This window comes from Cricetulus griseus, unplaced genomic scaffold (genome assembly GCF_003668045.3).
Source record: "Cricetulus griseus strain 17A/GY unplaced genomic scaffold, alternate assembly CriGri-PICRH-1.0 unplaced_scaffold_7, whole genome shotgun sequence".
NCBI lineage: Eukaryota > Metazoa > Chordata > Mammalia > Rodentia > Cricetidae > Cricetulus > Cricetulus griseus.
In genome coordinates, this window is record NW_023277410.1 from 743,895 (window position 1) to 750,636 (window position 6,742).

At 37.5% G+C, this 6,742-nt stretch overlaps 1 pseudogene; it reads left to right on the forward strand.

The window, feature by feature from the left end:
- The first annotated feature begins 3,713 nt into the window (after window positions 1-3,713).
- LOC100750930 lies at window positions 3,714-4,898 on the forward strand (annotated as a pseudogene).
- The last annotated feature ends 1,844 nt before the right edge of the window (window positions 4,899-6,742 follow it).

Sequence of the window (6,742 nt, forward strand, 5' to 3'; positions counted from 1 at the left end):
TCATCAATCCTCCTTCTTTGCAATTGGATTCCAGTTCAGTTTAGTGTTCAGCTGTTTGTATCTGCTTCTATTTCCATCAGGCTTTAGGATGGCATAAAAGTTAGTCATCAATCTCTTTATAAGAGGAGGGTATTTAAGGTAGCCTTTCTACTGTTGCTTAGTTGGTTATTTTGTGTAATCTTTGTAGATCTCTGGACATTTCCCTAGTGACTTATTTCACTCTAAACCTATTGTAGCTCACTCTCTGATGGTATCTCTTATTTTGCTCTCCTCTATTCTTTCTCCTGCACAACATTCCTGCTCAATAATATCCTGCTCACTCCTCCTCTTCTCCTGAGAATTTAAATCTTTTGCTCCTGTGAGCAACAAAATCCATTCTGACGAGACAGGGATTCAAACTTGGAGAGCATGTCAATCATTATTGACTCTGCTTTATGTTTTCAGGCAGTCTCTTGAATGATTAATTACATGCAACAATGAATGCCAATTACGGTTATGGTGTGCATTGATGTCTGTTAGACTGTTTAGGAAATAGCACCTTTGGCACTTTTAGGCATAAAAGTGAGACTTCAGCTTCTAATTTATCCATTTTTTTCTCTTGAGCTTTAATTGGAGCAATAGCTTGTTGTGATGAAGATTTTATTTAATAAGAAGGAAAATTACATAATCAAAGGACTTAAAGAGTTTGAGGCAGAAAAAAATGTTCATCCTTAACAAAGAATGCAGATCCTTATAATTCTGGGGGGTTAATACCTAGAATTTTAATTGCTACTTCTGGAATAAATGATAAAGGCTTCCAGCACATCTATGAAATACACTTACTCTCTTCCAGCCTCCTCCCCACCCTCTGTGTAAACCATAAATGTCAAAAGGTTACACTGTAAGAATCAGAGTCTCTGGCTTCTGAGGAACTTCAGATTGATAATGGGATATCAGGTCAATCCTAACCTGTGTATTTTCTCATGTCACTTTAACTGTGTCCAAGAATGTTTAGCAATGTAGCCAATGTAATCGTTCCCATTCTTAAATACTGAGAAGAAAATTGAAACAGATGTGAGTTTCACATGGAATAAGGCTGGAGGTATAGTCACAAGAATTTGTAAACAGTGTTTGACAATTTTGTTATGACAGGTTTGCAGAGCCCATAGAGTAACCCAAGGAGTCAACACTCTGATGCAGAAGCAAAAGGTTTCTTTTAATTTCAAGCTGCTCAGCTAGTATCTCACTGCATGCAAGGCAAATGAGATGCCAATGAGCCAAAAAGAAAAGCTTCCAAAGAGCAGACCATTAAGTTTGAAGGCCACTACTTTCAGAGTTTCCATGGTTACTAAAGGTCATCCAAAGTACAGAGTAAAGATATATATATATATATATATATATATATATATATATATATATATGGAAGATACATTTGACTGAGATAAGACACTGTCACAAGGTCAGCCAGTTATACCCTGGGATGGAGGTTCTTTATGACCAGCAATTAGTAAAGTAATATTAACAGGAATTACCTCCCCTTCTCTGAGCACAGGGTATCAGGTACTAGCCATGGCGTTCTTGATTTAATCAGTTAAATTTAAATTTAACTTTAGAATTTCCCTATTCAGGGACTAAGTTAATTAATTTTTTATTTAATTTTTATTTCCTCATTTTCTCCTTTTCCTATAGGTAACCCAATCTTGGGTTACCAGCGGACAATTAAAAAAAGAACACTGGGGATATTTGGGGTACAGGTTACCAAATTTTTATCTATGGTTTTCTTGTAATTTATATATGGGGCTTTATTTTGACTTAGCATCTCAATCAGGGAATAGCGTGTATTAAATACTGCCAATTTGTTATGTGTTTAAATATTTATTGTCAAACTCTTTCAGTTACAATCTGTTGTAGTGAACTTTATTCCTTCTAGTATTATTATGGTTTTCTTTGTGAGAAACATGGTTTTGACTTTCAAAATTTTTTCTCTTTCTCATTATATAATTTTTTAATTTTACTTTTAATTTTTTTAGTATAAATATATATACCCATTTTCATGTACCTAAAGATGAGGCCTCTTCACCTCTTTTCTTTCTTTTGTTTTGGTACAACTTACTTCTAAATTAATGGTATTTTAAGTTTCTTTATGATACACTGGAGATTGGAGTCCTACATTAAGGTGGGAAAATACCAAGACAGAGCCAGATAAAAATACAAGGGAATTTAATAGGGAAAAGCCTTACTTACACAGCAACCTAGCCAGACAGCACAGCAGCAGTCTGTACAGCAAGCCAAAAGTGAAACCGAAACCAACCACCCGCCACCTGAAAGTACCTCATTCTATATCCCCTGAGCATGCTACAGCATCCCCTACACTACATAGCTGTTTTCTGTATCTAAGTTAAAGGGATCTAAAGATAGACACAATTTGAATGTAAGAATTCATTGCATTATTTCTTAGAAGAACTCTTTTAAAAATTTTAAGTTTTAACATAGCAGTATGTAATTTCACAGAAGGACATAGGCACATTCTGTAGACAACAATATGTGTGCCATCTTGCTTTCAATGAACTTCAGGTGGTGGCCACACCATATGTGTATGCTGTCAGGTGTCGTCAATTGTGACACCTTATAAGTTAGAGGGTCTTACTTACTCTCTCTTTGAGGTAAGAGCATCTGAAGGGCAGAGGCAGCATCTTCTAGAATAGAAAGAGTTCAGCTTTTATTTATGTAAGTGCTTCCCTAATAAACACCTAATTATCATTTATCTTGTTTCTGGTAGAATAATTGAAACCCCACCTTCCATTGGATCCCCAGTGTGTTCATTTCCACAATCAGGTTATTTGGATAGTCTTTCCTGGCATTACACTACACAGAGCCATCCTTGCTAGTCTCCTTCCACTCATAGTGTCAGATCAGGCAATCATTTCTGATATTCTGCTCTCTGCTTAGGTAGTTTCATGCTGGTGTATGGTAATTACCTGTGTATACTTAGGGTAAGAATGGTCAAGGTTCAATTTTCGAAATGTTTCAAATTCCATAAGGGAATCATTGAATAGATAATAAATAGATGCATCTTATCATCAGCTTGAACAATTTCTTGCAAATGGCAACTTTGGAAATGTATTTATGTGATTATATTGGGGCATACAAATCCTATTTCTTTTTTCTCTCTTGAGAGTTCTTTCGGTATTCATTACAACATGGAAGGATGGTTTTAAAGTAAAAACTACAGAAATCTTATTATATACGGCTCTCATAAAATAAAATATTGTGTGTTTTTGTGTCTGTGTCTGTGTGTGTTTGCGTGTGTGCATGTGTGTGTATCCACTTCTATATTTACACTCTGTTTTATTTTCAGGCAAGTTGATAGAGTCCTGTGATGGTAGCAATGAGGTAGCGGAGCAGTTAGTTGTGATCAGGAGTCAAAGGCCACCCTAAATCACATGACACATTGCTCAGTAAAATTGAACAATGATGAATCAAATGAATAATGATATTGTGATTATTGTATTTAACTTTATGATATTATGGTTATATATTTTGAAGCACGATCTCAGATACAACTGAGTGACCCAAAATTTTGTTAATACCAAAATATGTCACTCTCATATTTCTGCCTCTTATTCTTACAGTTGGAAAACAGATCTCAACACCCAATACAGCTATGAAACGCTGATGATTGAACTCGGGATTTCTTGCATTCTAGTCAATTAGAAAAATAGCTGAGCAGAACCATGGACAGCCAGGGCAGGAAGGTGGTGGTGTTCGACAATGGCACTGGGTTTGTGAAGTGTGGATATGCAGGCTCTAACTTTCCAGAACACATCTTCCCAGCTTTGGTTGGAAGACCTATTATCAGATCAACCTCCAAACTGGGAAACATTGAAATCAAAGATCTTATGGTTGGTGATGTGGCAAGTGAATTGTGCTCAATGTTGAAAGTTAATTACCCCATGGAGAACGGCATAGTACAAAATTGGGATGACATGAAACACCTGTGGGATTACACATTTGGAAAGGAGAAACTCAACATAGACACCAAAAACTGCAAAATTTTACTCACAGAAACACCTGTGAATCCAACCAAAAACAGGGAGAACACTGCAGAGGTAATGTTTGAAACTTACCAATTTTCTGGTGTGTATGTAGCAATCCAGGCAGTTCTGAGTTTGTAAGCTCAAGTTTTATTGACTGGTGTAGTAGTAGACTCTGGAGATGGTGTGACTCATATTTGCCCAGTATATGAAGGTTTTCTTCTCCCTCACCTTACAAGAAGGCTGAATATTGCTGGGAGGGATATTATCAGATATCTTATCAAGCTGCTCCAGTTGCGGGGATATGCCTTCAAACATTCTGCTGATTTTGAGACAGTTCCTATGATTAAAGAAAAACTTTGTTATGTGGGTTACAATATTGAGGAAGAACAGAAGCTGGTCTTAGAGATCACAGTGTTAGTTGAATTATATACACTCCCAGATGGACATATTATTAAAGTTGGAGGTGAAAGATTTGAAGAACCGGAAGCTTTATTTCAGCATCACTTGATCAATTTTGAGGAAGTCGGTGTTGCTGAATTGCTTTTTAACACAATCCAGGCAGCTGACAATGATACCAGATCTGAATTTTACAAACACATTGTGCTTTCTGGAGGCTCAACTATGTATCCTGGCCTGCCATCAAGGTTGGAACGAGAGGTTAAACAGCTTTACTTAGAATGAGGTCTAAAGGGAGATGTGGAAAAACTATCTAAATTCAAGATCCGAATTGAAGATTCACCCTGCAGAAACCACATGGTGTTCTTGGATGGTGAAGTACTGGCAGACATCTTGAAAGACAAAGACAACTCTTGGATGACTCTACCAGAGTACCAAGAAAAGGGGGCACTTGTGCTGGAGAAACTCAGTGTGCCCATTAAATAAAATGCTTGTTCCCATCATGCCTCTGATGCAGTCTTCTTTTTCCACATTTTTAAAAATTTTTTTTTCCTTATTGACACTCTTTGACTCCAGGACTGAAAGAGGCCTCTCTGTCTCCTTAGACTTGAAAGGTCCAGTTTTATTCTCTGTCTTGTGGAAGCATTGCTTAATTCTTGTTAATGTGGGCAAATCCTTTTGTTTAATGCAATCAATTCCCTCCAAACATAACCCGAGGGCAAAGGGTCTCTGATGTTTTCTTTCTTTCTAAGTAGGCATTAAGATCATTCCAGTACGTTTTGTATTTTTGCTTTATTGCTCTAATGCTGCTTGTTTTAGTTTTGCACTGAAGGGGGTATGTCTTTATTAGCATAAGAAAAAAACATTCACATGAGCATTTACATCCACTGGGTGGGGATGGTAAGGGATGGGTCAGCAGCCCTGGCTCTTTAGGGCATTTCCTCTGTAGTGTTAGCTTTCAGCAGTCAACTGCTGCCAATATTTAAGGACCCTGAAGCTTGTCCTGTTAACATCTTTGGGAAATATTAAGCTCAGAATTAAGGTTTTGGGGGTAGATTTTGTGTGGTGAAACAAATGGGTAGTCTTTCTGTTATGTTTTTGCGGGTTTCTGATTCTGGGTTCGTGAGATGAACCTCAGTTACAGTACTCTGACTTGGTAGGTATATACTCCTGTAATATTGAGTCACAGTAATAAAATACATTTGGTATTTGCACAAAAAAAGAAGCGTGCATTCAAATTGAAGATGCTGATGTTGATCTACAAACCTAGAACAACCTGATTTATGACAATGAACCTAATGTTATGACATATAAAACAGAAAGCATTTTCAAAAACTGGTACTCTCACAACTGGATATTCAATGTAGAAAAATCTTACAGATTTTTATCTATCTATCAAAGACCTTGATATAAATTCAGGCATAATGAGCTTCATAGAACAGAAAGTGGGAAGGAATTGCCTTGATCCCAGTAGCATAAATATGACAAAAGTAGCCCAGACATTGAAAACAACAATCACTAAAGGTGAACTCCTGAAACTAAGTAGCTTCTGTAAGGCAACAAAAAGTTAGGTTACAGAAAGGAGAAAGTCATCGGCAACCCCATATCTGACAGATGGACAAATCAGAAATATACAAAGAACTCAAGAAACTAGGCATAAAAATGCAAAATAATATAATTAAAGAAATGGGATACAGAGTCTTAGTCCTGCAAGTTCATGGTCTTCTGCCCAACTTCCCTGTAGGAATCCCCTGAAAATCAGATCCCTGAATTGTCTTGCTACTAAATCCCCCAGAGAGAAAAGTAGGCAAACCAAACCATGAAGCATCTGCTGCCATTGCTTCAATTCAGCACCCACCAAGAGATAGGAGTGCCAGTCCTTCTCCTGCCAACCATCCCTGTTGGAGTCCCCTGTTCTGCATTCCCCATTTCCATCCCACCACCGAATGTCCCAGAGAGACCTGGAGGAATTTCAAACCATGCAGCATCTGCTGACAGTTGAGTCTTGGACCCATCTTTACCTGGAGATAGCCTTGGTCTCATAACCATGAAGAAAGGCAGAGACCTTGCCTGCACTCTCTGGTAGAAGGGAGTGCAGAGGGTGCAGGCAAAGACAGTATACGATCATTTTCAAACACAAAATGCTAGCTTACACGCACTAGAATCTAGAGATTGTACGCCAGCAATACCAGAACATTCCAATCTAGATGAAGCAGAACAAAAGAACCTTAAAACAACGTAATTAAAAAGATAGAAGTGCTCAAAGAGGAAGTGAGAAAATCCCTTAAAGAAAGTGAAGAAAAATGAAAAAAAAATGAAGAAATCAAGGA